The following is a 14,192-nucleotide window of genomic DNA, read 5'->3' as shown; positions in this document are numbered from 1 at the left end:
CGGATCAGTGTTCTCTCCATCTTGCTGTTCAGACAGCCTTACTTTCAAGTTGACCTTTGTCCTCAGACTTGTCCCCTAATGACTAAAAGACCCTCTAACTCCAGACCGATCAAATGAGAATTGCTGCTGGTGGTTGATGGAGGGGTGGAAAGTGAGGAGGGATGGAGTCTGAGCATTGTCATTTGTCTTTTAAAAGTTCCCAGATGAGGGGCGCCTGTGTGGCTCAGTAGGTTAAAGCCTCTGCCTTGAGCTCAGGTCATGATCCCAGGGTCCTGGGATCAAGCCCCGCATCGGGCTCTCTCTACTCAGCAGGGAACCTGCTTCCTCCTCTCTCTCTGCCTGCCTCTCTGCCTACTTGTGATCTCTCTCTCTCTGTCAAATAAATAAATAAAATCTTTAAAAAAAAAAAAAAAACTGTTTAAAAAAAAAAAAGTTCCCAGATGAGAAAAGGTAAGAACGTAGGCATGTGTGGTCTTAGGAAGGAACGTAGAGAGCATGGACATTAGGGTCATATTTGCATTCAGATTCCACCTGTGTCACTTATTACCAGTATCATCTTGGTCACATTCTTTAATCTCCATCCTTAATATTAGTATCACAACCCTCATTTCGTCTGATTGTTATGGATCTTTAATAAATATTACTTCTCTTTCTCAAAAAAAAAAAAAAAAAAAAAAAAAAGGTTCCCAGATGAGGGAGCACCTGGGTGGCTCACTAGGTTAAGCAGTTAAGCATCTGCCTTCAACTCAGGGTCCGGGGATGGCACCTCAAGTTGGGCTCACTGTTCAGCAGTGTTAATCTGCTTCTCCCTCTTGCTCTGCTTCTGCTGCTCCTGCTCTCTCTCACACACACTCTCTCTTTCAAATAAATAAAATCCTTAAAGAAAAAAAAATAAGCATTCCCAGTTAATTCTGGCCTGCAGCTTGCTAGGACTCGGAACAGTCATACCAAGTAAGATTCACTGTGAAGATTTTAACCCAATCCCTTAGCCATTTGATAGCTGGAGAAAGCATTTCTTTGAGCAGGGAATAGGGAGGGATACAACCAATGTTGTTTGTCCTGGTGCTGATGATTTACAGTTAAAGAAGACCCCACAAAACACCATGTTTTGAATTCATGTGTGATCACTGTTATCACTTTGAAAAGAGCTATCTAAATTGTTCTTAGGGATAGATCTCCAGATAGGCAGTTTTATTAACTCAGTTAATTACAAAGAGAATGTTTTGGGTAGAAAGGAAGGAGGACTATTAAAGTACATTTTGTAGGCGTTTTGCCTGGAGATAAATATCCATCTTTTAGATGAATACAAAGTAATGATCTTTGTATGTTGCCTTGTGTCAGGATTATAGCTAGTTCTTGATTAGTCAGAATTGAGTCTCTCCTTCATGGGTTATATAAAATGTGCTCTGTGTTGTGGCTTTTGGCTCTTGTCCTTTGTGATTTTCAGATGCATTCTTCTTCACCAGCATGTGCCGAAACAGAATTTATTATTGTCCTTCCTAAAGTTTGTGTCACTTAATGGCATTACCACCTTCCAGAGGACTCAGGTTTACTTGGATGTGTTAGTCACCCAGACATTTCACTGGTGTAAGTGTACTTGGCAAGCACATTTTCTCTCCACTCTTGCTCACATACATTGTGCCACGTGGGGGTCTCTTTTGCTTTTGACTCCTGAAATACTACCTTAATAGGTCCTCCTTCCACCTCCTTCTACCCACACATACCTTTTTCAGTTTCTCTGTTTTAATTTATTCCTAATAGTGCTTTTGGAGTTATCATCCTAAGATACAGATGGGATTGTGTTGTTTTTGAATTCCCTTAATAGATCTCTTGACCATGATTCTTTTACATGCTTGGTTCAATTTGCAAATTCTCTTAAGGATTTTTACTTTTGTGTTTATGAGACTGATTGTTCTGTAATTTGCTTTTTTGGTAATGTCTCTGTGGGTAGGTTTTTAAACTACAAATTCTTTTCCTCTACTAAATATAGGACTGTGTCATTTATTTTTTTCTTCAGTGACCTTCAGTAGTTTTTATTTTTTTTTTTAAGAGTTTTTAAATTTATTTTAGAGAGAGTGAGCAGGGGGAAGGACAGAGGCAATAGGAAGGGATACTCAAGCAGACTCCTAGCCTAGTGCAGAGTCTAAAGTGGGGCTTAATCTTACAACATCAAGATCACGATCTGAGCCAAAATCAAGAGTCAGCCACTTAACCGACTGAGCCACACATGTGCCCCGACCTTCAGTGGTTTTTACTTTTCAAGAAATTTCCCTGTTCCATTTAAGTCAACTGGATTTGTTGACATGAAGTTGCTGGTAATACTCTCTTACTAGCCTTTTAATGTCTGTATGATCTGTGGTGATGTTCTCCCTCTCATTTCTCATACTGTGAATTGTGTTTACTTTCTTTTCCCGATTTTCAGGAGAAAGGGTTTATCAGTTTTACTGAACTTTCAAAGAGCCAGTTAATTTTCAATAAAAACATTGTTTTTATCTTTCTTTCTTTTTTTTTTTAAAGATTTTATTTATTTATTTGACAGAGATCACAAGTAGGCAGAGAGGCAGGCACAGAGAGGAAGGGAAGCAGGCTTCCTGCTGAGCAGACAGCCTGATGTGGGGCTCGATCCCAGGACCCTGGGATCATGACCTGAGCCGAAGGCAGAGGCTTTAACCCACTGAGCCACCCAGGTGCCCCTTATGTTTCTTTTTTTGTGATGACAGAACTGTCCTTGTTCCGCATAACCTTTATAGTACATATTCCTTGTGTTCTGGTTGAGTGTACGCTTGTGTTTTACCCTTTCACCTTCCACTGGACAGTATGCTTTTTTGGGACAACAACTGTTACTCATTTTTGTCTTTTCCACAGTCTTGAGTCAAACTGGACTCAGCAGTAGTGGATAATCCTGTCTTGGAAGTTGACATGAGTTGATTTATTCTTCTCTTCACTGTCTCATGTAGAATTCAGTAGTAAGTTAAAAAAGTATGGAGAGAATGCTCATGTGGGATGGCAAATTTAGCCTTTTCAATAAAAAGTTAGTTGTCTCTGAACTACAAATAGTTAAATTGTATTATGATTCCCATTCTTGTTAATATGCCTTAGATGATTCTAGTTTCACTTTCCTTTGGTATGTAAAAGGAATAAGGGCTCTTCTAGTACCTTTATCTGATTTAGGACTTTCTTTTAACCTCCCTCTATGCCTTTCTCCCATGCAGTAGTAGAGATAAACAGGAAGAATTCTGCAGGAGAATATAACAAATAGATAAATGAATTCCATTACAAAAGATCCACTCAGGAGATAGAGCTCTATATAGTAAATAAGGGCTTACCTAGTACATTTAACATATGACTGGAGTTAGCACAATTTTATTGATAAAATCTTTCAGAATTGTACCTCTTCTGTGGTTTGTGTCATTATCATAGCAGTTCAAATTCTGGGAAGTATAAATATTCCTGTTGTGTTGGTCAATAGCAAATAACAGAACAGCAGGGTTATTTGCTGACCTTTTCAGGTCTTTTAAGAGAGGAGAAGTATAAATAAATAAAGCCGTTCTTTGATTCCTGCTGAATGGCCTGGTGGATGAAGAGCAAGAGGAAGGGCCTCCTTCTGCAGCTTGTGCAGTGGACTCCCTCTTTATCTGCTTGCTCAGCGACTCCCACCTAATAATCTCAAGGGAACGGACGTAGGCTGTATCCTTTCTCTTACCATGCTTAGAAATCTTAACAGCCGTCTTTGAACCGATCCCTTGAATTCTCTTATTTCTTTTAATCTTTCTAAGCTGTTTTGACTCCCTGCTTCCATCTCTTGCTTAATATATTGATGTCTTATGAATCTTGCTGAAAAACATTTTAAATAAATCACTGTTTTGGCCCCCCCAAGGTTTGCTTAGGGAATAGAAGACTCTAAACTCTTAGATTCCAGGAAAGGCTCTTTTGGTTTCTCCTTCCTGAGGCATGGATTTGTCCTCAGTTACTCACCATTTCAGTCTCAATGAGTTTATTAGACATCTGTTTCTTTGTTTTGTTTTTTTTTTAGTAACATTTTAAAACTCACATAACATAAAATTTCCCATTTTAACTCTTTTTAAGTGTGTGGCATAGTACTGTTAAGAATATTCACATCATTTTGCAGCTAATCTCCAGAACTTTTTCACCTTGCAAAACTGAAACCCCACTCTTCTCTCTCCAGTCCTAGGCAACCACTGTAGTACTTTGTCTCTATGAATCTGATAACTCTGGATACCTCATGGAAGTTCAGTCATAAGTACTTGTCTTTTTGAGACTGGCTTATTTCACTTAATGTCTTCAAGATTCATCTATCTTGTAGCAGCATGTGTGTGAATTTCCTTCCCTTTTGAGGCTGAATATCTTCTCTCTTTTTAAGAGCAGGTTTTTTATGGGAAGAGGATTGGGGATATTGGAATGTTAAACGAGTTAGAAGAATTACTATAAGTTCATGGATAGAGTGGGGGAGAAAACAGATGCTGGGGTGTTTGAAGTTTCAGATTTGCTTGTGTGGGCTGGCAAAATATGCCACCGCAGAAAATACCATACGGATATGAGGGTTATATTGAGTTAAAGGCAGATAAATAATAGCACTTGCAAGAAGGCCACTCTGACCTTCCTTTCTCTTCCTGAAGGCAAGAGGGAAAACTAGTGACAAGTGCCCTCCTTCTCACTAGGAGAAAGGAGCCTTCCTGCCACCAGAGATGGGGAATTGAGGCAGAGAAAAATATGCGCAAACCTTATTAAACTAACCTGAGGCACCTGGGTGATTCAGTAGGTTAAGCGTCTGCCTTTGGCTCAGGTCATGATCCCAGGGTCCTGGGATGGAGACCTGCATCAGCAGCAGGGAGTCTGCTTCTCCCTCCCTCTGTCCCTTCCTCACACTCGTGCATGCTCCCTCTCTCTCTCAAAAAAATAAAATCTTTAAAAAAAAAAACCAAAAAAAAAAAAAAAAACCCTTATTAAACTAACCCTACCTTCCTAGCCACTTTTCCGCAGATATCTGCCCCAGTCCAACCCCTTCATCTTGTCACATCTTCATAATTTACTACCATTTGTCCAGCCTAATGTGTAAGCCCTTGGCCCTAATGGCTTCTTTGGGTCTTCGTTTTTCTTGTGAGGGCTTCCAAGTACGTAAAAAAAATAATGAAAAAAAATTTGTATGCTTTTCTGGTGTTAATGTGAATTCCATCAGCTTAATTGTTAGGCCTGGCCAAGACCCTAAGGGGGTAGAGGAGAAATTTAATCTCTTCTATGCTTGTTTCTCATTTACTGAGTTGCCTCTAAGTATCAGTAGTGCTGGGGTTTTCATACTGTTTTTTATTTAAGTAAATTCCCATCTAAGACCCAGTTTATTTCTAATTAAGCATACCGATCCAATAACTGTATCTGCTATCTTAGGAATTGCTTTTTCTTGGCAGCTTTTGTGGGGGATATGTGTATGTGTGTGTGAGATTGAAGAGCTGTTAAAAGTAATGTCAGTATCTTTTTGGACTCATGATAATTCACATGATCTGAAAAATGTTATTTTTTTGGAATTCTTTAAATCATTGATAAGAGTGGATGACAGAGTTTGTTATGTAATAAAGCATCTTACACTGAAAATGTAAAAAACTTCATGTTTCAGTTTGGGTAGAACTTCTTTTCCTCTTGCTATGTGGTAAATATGATAGCATCCTAGAAAGTGTTGGTTCTTGGCCTCTGAACCAGGACCAAGTACTTTGGAACAAATATGATCACTTTACACCTCCGTAGTAGGTCCCTACCCGTTTCTGTATATTAATTCTGTGTATCAATATATATGGAATTATATTACTATCTGGATTATATGTTAGCATGCCATGCTAAATGCGTTGCAGTGTGATGCAAAACTACATCCTGCCTCATCTCTTGCCAGAGCCTACTTCTGTCCCCACTCACTTTCTTCCCTGCCTCTACCTCCATCCGAATGACTAAGAATTCCCCAAACATGGCTTACCCTCTTCTTGCAAATCAGATTCTCCCTGCCTGGATGCCCTATGCTTGTTTCTGTGTATCTGGTGAAATCTCACTCTTTGATTGAAGCCTCTGTCAGACAAGGAGTTTGAGTGACTATTTCTGAACTTTCCCAGGGATGGCATAGGAATGTTATCATGCAGGTGCGTAAGAACGACAGTAACTTATTACCTTCCAAGTATGCTTTAGAGCATTAGGAATTACTTTTTTTTTGAAGACCGTCTCTAAAAAAGTTCAGGTCTCAGTTTGTCCCCTTCTCTTGCCTTTGCACAGATTCCACTCCTTGAACGTTAGCTGCCTTGTAATTGTTCATTTGTATATTCAACTTTTCCATTTAGGCTGGGCGTCTAAAGGATAGAGTCTCTGTCTTATTTCTTCTCCCACCCCAAGAGTTGGCACCACGCCTGATACAGTGTTGGTGCTCAATAAATAGGAGTAGAATATAGGCAGGGACAGCTCCTCAGGCTTATAGTGACTTCTAAACATGGTTCAGCTTCACTTTTCCCAGCATTGCCATAGTCCGCATCGTCTGTTCCCTTTTCTGTCAGCTTTTGCCTTTGTTTCTTTCTTAAGTGAGTACCTTAATATTTATTGCCCTGTTGTGTGTATTGTGTTCTGTGTATAGTTGTCTGTGTATTCCCTTCAGCATTTTCTTGCTCCTTGAGGCTGCTTTGCCTGCCTAGATGGAGCTAAATGCTGCTAGTGAGTTCGTATGAATTTTTGGAAGCTCTGTTTCAGATTTATAAGAAATAAAATTCTTGATTAATTGATAGTTATGTGGAAAATTGCACGAGATGATGCTTTTGCCTAACTTTATTGGGCAAAAGTAGGATTAAACCATTTATTTGAATAATGTTGCGTTTGTAGTATTTGTAGTTTGTATGTTATCCCTGTTTTTGCAGTTGATACTAATTTTCAATGTATCTTATTATACTTTACCTTTGAGTGTTTGCTCTATAAATTGATTTGTCATCCAGGTGATTAACCTGTTTCTCCCCATTCCTTTTGCATCCTTGTGTGTTCAGTGTGTAGAGGTGGGAATGGATAATAGTTGTTAGTTGATGTCTTTTTGTCAAATACTGTGCGCTCTGACCATAAAGAATTAATCCTTTGAGTTGGCAGAACTGTAGACTGGGCTCAGAGGTCCATTCTCTCTTTTTCAGACTCCGGAAGCTGGTGATAATGCAACTTGTCCCTGGGAAAGACTCTGATGTTGTTAGGCTATGTACGTGGGGATATCAGAATGGATACTTTGAATGTTACAGTGTGATTGTTTCAATTTTGTTAAGAAAATACTTAACCAGGTCAGAGTTTTGTAACAATATTAGAATTTAAAAAATGATCTCCAGCTCTCCCTACCTGCCTAATCTATGCATGGAAAGGACACATTGATTAACCACTACAAAATTAGCCCTGAGTTTTGGTTCTGTTGGCTTGTCTTTCCCCTCTTCTTACAACTTGAGATAAGTGTGCTTTTTTGAGTGTGTTTAGGAACATGTTTTCAAAGTGTCTGAACTTGTAAAATGTTAAACTCTTCTAAGATTGGCAAGAGCTTAGTGTGAGAAAACAGCATCTGCTGGACTAGATGTGAGGAGACCTGTGAATCCTGAATACACTGTGTTCTGTTTCCTCACCACAGGCAAGCCCCTCAGCCTCTTACAGCCTCAGTGTCTCACGCACCCTGTTGTGAAATGGAGTAGAAGCATGAGTGGAAGTATTCCTAAGGCTGTGGGGTGCACATGGGTGGTGACTTAGTTTCTGCGTTTGATCCCTGTATTGTCATTCCCATTTTCTCTTGCATGAATACATTCTCCAGGCCCTTCACACCCCTTTAGAATACACCCAACACAAAACACTTTTCCTTTTGAAAAACTTGACTTTTTTAATGTGCTAGATGCTGCTAAATAAGAACATAACTAATTTAGAATTCAGATCTAGGTCCTTTGTATTCCTGAGCTTTCGACATTCACTACTATGTATGCTACTAAGTATCAAATTCTTTTGTCATCATTAAAACAAGGGTGATCTTGACAATTTTATTATTTAGAGGTGAAAAGGGAGCTATGGGAGGCTTGAAAAAGAAAAGTGTAGAAATTCTCAACCTGACACTGTTTTAGTGGGTTTATTTGTAGTCCAAAAAAAAAAAAAAAAAGAAAGAAAGAAAGAAAGAAAAAGGAGAAACAGAAACAGTGCGTATTGAGTGCCATGAGGCCTGTTGTAGTTAAGGGGGATCTCATCTCTGCTCTGTTTAGAAAACTCAGAAATATGTATGGGTGAATCTGTAACACCCAAGTAATAGTATATTGATATAATTTAAAATGCACAAAATTCAATAGTACTGTAACTTGAAAGATACCAGTTCCCCCCTCCCTTCTTTAAAGCAATCTTATACATTTTCATTAGACCTCTTTTGTTTATGTATCAGGAAAAAAAAAAAAAGAGCATCTGATTTCTTAGGAGACAGCAGCCTATTATTTCCTGTCAGGGATAGGTCATTCTCTCAAGTCTGATCTGTCATGCTTGGAGTATGTTGCTTTCTTTTTATTTTCTGAAACTTCATGAAATTCTTTTAAAAGATAATTACCGGATTCTTAGAGTTAGTTGTTTACGTTGCATGCTAAGGATCACATATGTACTTTTATTTTTATATGTGTGCTTTAGGGAGCCCCCAGCCTGTATGAGCACAGTGAAGGTTTGAATGCCATGATGCTAACACAGAATCGTCGTCTCATGAATTGATCTTTCCGGACTTGAAATTTAATTATCTCAGTCAGTCAGACTTGGATATAGATATAGCTCCTAAGTAATACTAGCAGAGGCAGCCTATAAAGTTAATGTCTGCACCTATCGTTTTTAGAAATCCAGCGCAGGAACAAACAAAAGCAAACAGATTTGACTTTCTTCTGTAGAACTGACAGTCTGCTATTACAGACACCTGCTGTCTCCAGCATGCACTGCCCCCCAGCCCTCTTTTTTAGCTGCCTTCGGTTTCCTCTACTTACTTTCTTTTCCAACAGATGATTTTTTGCTAGCAGTAGTCTTTCAGTATATCAAATCTGGTTCAATATTATAAGTTTTTTACTACCTTCGTTACTCAGGGTCGTTTCCACTCAGATGAATAATAATACCCAGGAGCAGTATTTTAGAATTCAAGGATCTTTGTTTTTTGTTTATCATTGCTGTCTTCCTCATTGTATCTCTGAGGCATCTATTACGTAAATCAAAGCTACCTTTTGAGGTCATGTAAAATGCACTTAATATGTGTTTTTATGTTCTCATTCTTTTATATTTTTAGCAAGTAAACTTCAGATATTCATTTCAGCGGAAGCTTTTTGATTTTTAATCTTTTATTTATAAAGTAATCTCTAGGTAACAGCAACTGAGAAATAAAGCAAATGGTCTTATGTTGGAAATAAATATCTTTGGTGGTTGCCACTGAATTGTGTCTTCCTTTTGCTAACCTGTGAGGATCACAGGAGATAATTGCTTTCCTTTGATATTTTCTCACTTTTGGGTTCTATAGCCTCTTGTCTCTTTTTAGAGTAAGGTATTGCTGATGGGTCTGATTCCAAAGCGGATTCCAGCTCCGCTAACGTGTGTGTGCTCGCACCTGTTTTCTCATACAAGTGAAGTGTAAGTGGACCGGAACGATCAGACTCTCACAGTTAATTCTCAATAAGCATTTATTGGGGGCGTTGTTTATTGTGTTAGTCCAAGTACATTGAAGAATTAAAAATAACATCAAACTAGACAGCAGTTTTCTATTGCTGTATAACAGTTTTCCGCAAATTCAGAAGCTCAAAACAACACACATTTATTATGTCGTATTGTCCGTGTCTTAGCTTAGCTGGGTTTGGTGTCTCACAAGGCTGCAGTCAAGGTATTGGGCACTTTACATTCTCATCTGGGGACTTGAATGAAAAATCACCTTCTGAGCTCATTAAAGTTGTTAGCAGAATGTGTTTGGCAGCTGTGTGACTTAGGGCCCCAGCTTTGTGCTGGCTGTTAGCTGGGCACCGCCCTTGGTTCCTAGAGGCCACCCACAGTTCTTTGCCATATGGGCTTCTCCAGCATGGCTGCTGACATCATTAAGCCTGCACAGGGAATCTGTGGCTCCAGTCTGCTGGTGAGATGGAGTCTCACATAATGTAACGCCACGGTGGGAGGGATGGCCCATTACTTTTCCCATATTGTGTTGATTAGAAGACAGTCCTGCTTTCACTGAAGAAGAGGGGATTACACAAAGGCACGGAAACCAGAAGGTGGAATCATTGGAGGTCATCCTAGGATCTTTTTGCCACAGACAGGAGGTAAATAAATGGTTGAAAAGTAAACCCCAAGTGATTAAAAATGGTACATTTTATTGCTTAGATAACTGTGTTCATTGCAGAACTGGATTAGCTAGATTTGAATCTGGGCTGTTACTGTGCTTGGCACTTTGTTGAGCATGGTCTCTCTGCTGACAAGCCTGTGTGCACGCTAAGGACAAGGTTTCTCATGAGTCTGTGCCCAACCAGTCCAGACACACCCACATATGGTGTGGAGGCCAGAATTTTTCTCCCATTATGATTTCAGAATTGTCATCAAACTATTAATATACTTTTTATTTTTTTAATAAGCGTATAATGTATTATTAGCCCCAGGGGTACACGTCTGTGAAACTCCAGGTTTACACACTTCACTGCACTCACCATAGCACATACCCTCCCCAATGTCCATAACCCCACCCCCCCTCTCCCCAGCAACCCTCAGTTTGTTTTGTGAGATTAAGAGTCTCTTATGGTTTGTCTCCCTCCTGATCCCATCTTGTTTCATTTATTCTTTTCCTACCTTCCAATCCCCCCACGTTGCCCCTCCACTTCCTCATATCAGGGAGATTATACGATAGTTGTCTTTCTCTGATTGACTTATTTCGCTAAGCATAATACCCTCTATCTAGTTCCATCCACGTCGTCGCAAATGGCAAGATTTCATTTCTTTTGATGGCTGCATAGTATTCCATTGTGTGTGTGTGTGTGTGTGTGTGTGTGTGTGTGTGTGTGTATACCACATCTTCTTTATCCATTCATCTGTTGATGGACATCTAGGTTCTTTCCATAGTTTGGCTATTGTGGACATTGCTGCTATAAACATTCGGGTGCACATGCCCCTTCGGGTCACTATGTTTGTATCTTTAGGGTAAATACCCAGTAGTGCAATTGCTGGGTCATAGTAGCTCTATTTTCAACTTTCTGAGGAAACTCCATACTGTTTTCCAGAGTGGTTGCCCCAGCTTGCATTCCCACCAACAGTGTAGGAGGGTTCCCCTTTCTCCACATCCTCGCCAGCATCTGTCATTTCCTGACTTGTTAATTTTAGCCATTCTGACTGGTGTGAGGTGGTATCTCATTGTGGTTTTGATTTGCATTTCCCTGATGCTGAGTGATGTGGAGCATTTTTTCATGTGTCTGTTGGCCATCTGGATGTCTTCTTTGCAGAAATGTCTGTTCATGTCTTCTGCCCATTTCTGGATTGGATTATTTGTTCTTTGGGTGTTGAGTTTGCTAAGCTCTTTATAGATTTTAGATATTAGCCCTTTATCTGATATGTCGTCAAACTATTGATATGGTTAGTTGCTTTTGTTTAAAGTAGCAAGCAATACAGGCATCAAAGATAAGTTTCTTTTTAGGCTGAATAATAGTTTCATTACGAGAGTAGTTTAGGCATGTATGGAAGATAATTTGGGGGGGGGATACATATTCTTAGCCATGTGCTATATTTTCAGATACCACAGTAACTTTAAGATTTCTTTTTTCTTTAATTTATACAGTTATTTAAATAGGTAATGAACTTGCTTCTTTTGAATGTTTTCATCTTTTCTTATCTTTACTCCTACTTAATACTAGGTCTTGTTTTACATTGCTGAGTTGATATCATGAATTTAATGAGTTAGAGCAGTGACCTTTAATTTCGGGTATAGATTAAAATCAGAGATATCAGATTTCTCAGTGTCTTGCCTCTGCTTCTCAGTTTGTTTATGCCAATATGATTTGATTTAATTTAAAAGATTTCTGGATTAAACTAACACATCTAATATATTTTTATTCTTGGGAAATACACACGACCAATTTAATAGTGAAAGAAGAAAAATGTGATATTTGGAGTTTGTTTGTTTGTTTTGAGTTAAATTTGTGGAATAAGCCATAATCTTTAAAAAGAATGCTGCTTATATATAAAGTTTCCGTCGAGAACAACAACAAAAAGGGTGGGAGGGGCTTTAGTGAATAGATCTTTTTCTCTGGAAGTCCATTTGAGACTGTGGTAGAGTCATGGGCGAGAGCATGGTGTGTATGGAGAATGTGTGGTGTCCCGGCAGTCCCTCCATTTGTTGAGTTATTAAGCTCTATTGACAGCTTACTGGGTATCAGACCCTTTGCTCTAGTGCCAGAAAATCAACAGTAAACCGGGTGCTAGTGGTCAAGGCCGCCTTATTTTTGTTTCAACTAACTAACTAACTAACTAATTAATTAATTTTTAAGGCCGCCTTATGTTAGAGGTAGATGCACAGATAGTAAATAAGTAAACGAGATGGAGTACAGGGTCGTGCTGTAAAGGAAATAAACTGGGAGCCGTAGTGCACGGGGGCTGGAATTAGGAGAAACCTTTTATGGAGAGGCCACTTTAGAGATGGTGGCCAACAAAGGCTTCTATGAGAGGAAGGCCATGTGGTCTGAGTTTTATTGTGTTATCAATATTTGGTCCTTTCTGTAAAGGAAAATACAATTCCTGCATTTTGCATTAAGGGCATCTTTATATCATCTAATTAGCTCATTGGACTATAACTATATGGTCAGGAAGAAAACTATAGGAACTTATTGGGACTCTAGGGGACTGTAGTTTTGCTGTGAAGAAGGTATGCCTCATTTTAATACTCTACTCCAGTAGACTCATAATTTAAGAATCCTCTTAGATTTTTTTAGACAGGGAAGCTTTAAGTACCTTGGTTTTACATTGTATTTGAACTTTCTTGAGAACATGGATTTCTGTTACCTCATCTAAATCTAGGCTAAGCGTTAGGCTTGGGTTGTAAAGAAACCACCGCTGAGGTAGCATATATTCCTATCAGGTTCTTCACAGAAGGCAGGTAGAAAAGGGATACATATATGCACTTCAGTAGTTGGGACAATTACCAGTTTCACTGGTGAAGGGACAATTGGAAGCCTTTTGCTTATAGAATAGCAGTTGCAAGTGGTGATAGATTGCTACTGGTCTTTCTCTGGCTTTACCACTTCTAGTTTGTAATGGATTCTCATATGGGATTTTTCATCATCTGTCAAGTGTTCCACATTTTTTTTCTTAACTGTTGATCCTCACCCTTCTGCACTCTTTGAGCAGCTTTTGTGAGGTCATCCTGCCATGTATCTGTGCATTTAATGGTCAGTTTTATAAAAACACAGCCTTGCCCACATAAAAACCAAATACTTTTTTTGTGGTACCCACTTAATCTAACCAAGGACCCATGTGATTTTTGTTGGCCCAATGGAGGCATTTCCTTTTATCACTTTAGAGTGGTACTTACTGTGTATTGACAGACCTTCCCTACTTTTATGAATTTAATATGTAGAATTAAAAACACTTGTATTATATAAGCAATATCTATGAAGTACAAACTTTACCCTAATCTTTAGTCTAAACAAAAGAATTAGTTTTATTTTCATTTTTAGTTTTTGGTAATAAGATTGGTTTGTACTGCATAACTATCTAGATGGCTTACTCACCTCTGTCAGATAGTAGGTGAGTTATTCTGCCTGTATCAGAGTCTGGTAGGTATTTTGGGATTTTGCCTTGATTGCTCTGCAGTGTTGTCCTTTTCAGGTATATTAATAACACTAAGGTTGGTCTTTTGTAGAAGTACAGCAACAGTTTAGTTTGTGATATAGCACTATTGTGCCTACTAAAAGCAGACAGGTACTCTAGCAGCTTTGTGAAAATAGGAGTGACATTTTCTGTCATGGGAATATATAAATCCTGTTGTGCGAACCAGAAAGACAGTACTCTGTAATCCTTATGAAGGTTGCTCCCATCTTTAGTTAGTATCCCAGTGATAATGTACCAGTTGGAAGAGTACCAGGCTACATTTTGAAAGAGATCTTCCTGTCTCTCCCTTCGTCTCTCCCTCCCTCCACCCATCTGTCCTGTCAGTCATGCTTATGTCT

The 14,192-nt window shown here is 39.0% G+C and overlaps 1 protein-coding gene across 1 annotated transcript in view; it reads left to right on the top strand.

Annotated features, from left to right (window-relative positions):
- The window catches only part of LOC111153748 (DEAD-box helicase 10), a 270,832-nt gene that overhangs the window by 119,242 nt on the left and 137,398 nt on the right, over positions 1-14,192 (top strand). The gene's annotated exons all lie outside the window — the stretch shown is intronic.

The sequence above is a fragment of the Enhydra lutris genome, unplaced genomic scaffold (genome assembly GCF_002288905.1).
Source record: "Enhydra lutris kenyoni isolate GAN:26980312 unplaced genomic scaffold, ASM228890v2 scaffoldscaffold34, whole genome shotgun sequence".
Lineage (NCBI taxonomy): Eukaryota > Metazoa > Chordata > Mammalia > Carnivora > Mustelidae > Enhydra > Enhydra lutris.
The sequence above is the reverse complement of the archived record's forward strand: the minus strand, read 5'-3'. Positions and strand labels throughout refer to the sequence as shown.